We start from the raw sequence: 2,039 nt of genomic DNA, 5'->3' as shown, positions 1-2,039 counted from the left end.
CACAAATTATTAGAGAAATGCAAGTCAAAACTACAATGAGGTATCACCTCACACCTGTTAGAATGGACATCATCAGAAAATCTACAAACAACAATTGCTGGAGAGGGTGCGGAGAAAAGAGAACCCTCTTGCACTGTTGGTGAGAATGTAAACTGATACAGCCACTATGGAGAACAGTATGGAGGTTCCTTAAAAAACTAAAAATAGAGTTACCATATGATCCAGCAATCCCACTACTGGGCATATACCCAGAGAAAACCATAATTCAAAAAGACACATGTACCCCAATGCTCACTGCAGCACTATTTACAATAGCCAGGTCATGGAAGCAACCTAAATGCCCATTACAGAGGACTGGATAAAGAAGTTGAGGTACATATATACAATGGAATATTACTCAGCCATAAAAAGGAACAAAATTGAGTCATTTGTTGAGATGTGGACGGATCTAGAGACTGTCATACAGAGTGAAGTTAGTCAGAAAGAGAAAAACAAATATCGTATATTAACGCATGTATGTGGAACCTAGAAAAGTGGTACAGATGAACCGGTTTGCAGGGCAGGAGTTGAGACCGAGATGTAGAGAACAAATGTATGGACACCAAGGGGTGAAAACCGTGGTGGGGTGGGGATGGTGGTGTGATGAATTGGGTGATTGGGATTGACATGTATACACTGATGTGTATAAAATTGATGACTAATAAGAACCTGCCGTATAAAGAAACAACTAATACTAAACTTTCTTTGGGTTATTTGTATGGAAATATGTTAATATAAATGTTTCAGACATTACATGAAACTTCTAAAAATCTTAAATGTTCTGGTATAATGTTATAAGTCATAATTCTAGTTATTACTTTAAAATGTGTATCTCAGAAATAACTACATTTCTTTGTCAATTGCATTATTCTGAACTTTCTTCAAATCTTTAACCGTGGTCATTTTTAAGTCTTTTGTCATTTACAGACAGTTCTGGGTGCACTCTGATGCTTTTGCAAATATGTTCCTATAAAAGGGTTTCATCTTCAAGGAATTCATGGAAAAGACTCTGACAAGTACAGGTTTCTGGTAACTGACTATTCTGCTGAACTGAATGAATAAGCATTTTCAGAACTCTAATGGAAAACTGATGAATTCATAAAAGTGGTAACAAAAGATCAAGAGGAAAAAAAATTAATTACATGGGACTGAGTGAACTGATGAGGATGATAACTTTTGTGACATTCTGTTTGAATAAAAAAAAAAATCCCACAAGGACTCAGAGGCAAAAAATATACAAATCAACTTTCACTGCAAAGTAAAGGAGCTGTTACAGTGGAGGATTCCTGGACTGAATATCAATATTATGACATAGTATGAGTGTGTTTCGTGTTTGGTATTTGCAATCATTGTTGCTTTTGTTGTGGTCATCCATTTACAAGGCTTGGTGTCAGTCTATTTATCTCTTGTAAAAATAAAATACAGTGTGTGTGTGTGTGTGTGAGAGGAAAAAAAAAAAAAAGCCACCCAGAATTGGCCTAAAAATAAAGCAAGAAAGAAAGAGAACAAACTTATGGTTACCAATGGGGAAAGGGGGGAGGGATAAATTAGGAGTTTGGGATTAACACATATACACTACTATATAAAATCGATAACCAACAAGGACCTACTGTGTAACACATGGAACTATACTCAATATCTTGTAATAACCTATAATGGAAAAGAACCTAAAAAAAGAATATATATATATATATATATATATATATATATATATATAAAACTGAATCACTTTGCTGTACAGCTGAAATGAACACAACATTGTAAGTCAACTATATTTCAATAAAGAATTTAAAAAACACCTGAAAAAACAAATGGGTCATAGCAACATTCAGTGCAAAAGCAGCGTGTTATCGCAGTCAATCAAGAAATCTGACTCAAACTAAAAACAATCATAACAAGCAAATTGATTCCCACCAGCTGCTACTATTACTACTGGGCCAAGGATTTCGCTACACACACACACACACACACACACACACACACACACACACACACACACA

At 35.2% G+C, this 2,039-nt stretch overlaps 1 protein-coding gene across 6 annotated transcripts in view; it reads right to left on the bottom strand.

The window, feature by feature from the left end:
- The window catches only part of CEP152 (centrosomal protein 152), a 163,543-nt gene that overhangs the window by 154,188 nt on the left and 7,316 nt on the right, over positions 1–2,039 (bottom strand). The gene's annotated exons all lie outside the window — the stretch shown is intronic.

The sequence above is a fragment of the Monodon monoceros genome, unplaced genomic scaffold (genome assembly GCF_005190385.1).
Source record: "Monodon monoceros isolate NGI ecotype Baffin Bay Population unplaced genomic scaffold, NGI_Narwhal_1 Super_Scaffold_21, whole genome shotgun sequence".
Lineage (NCBI taxonomy): Eukaryota > Metazoa > Chordata > Mammalia > Artiodactyla > Monodontidae > Monodon > Monodon monoceros.
This window is presented reverse-complemented; position numbering and strand designations above follow the sequence as displayed.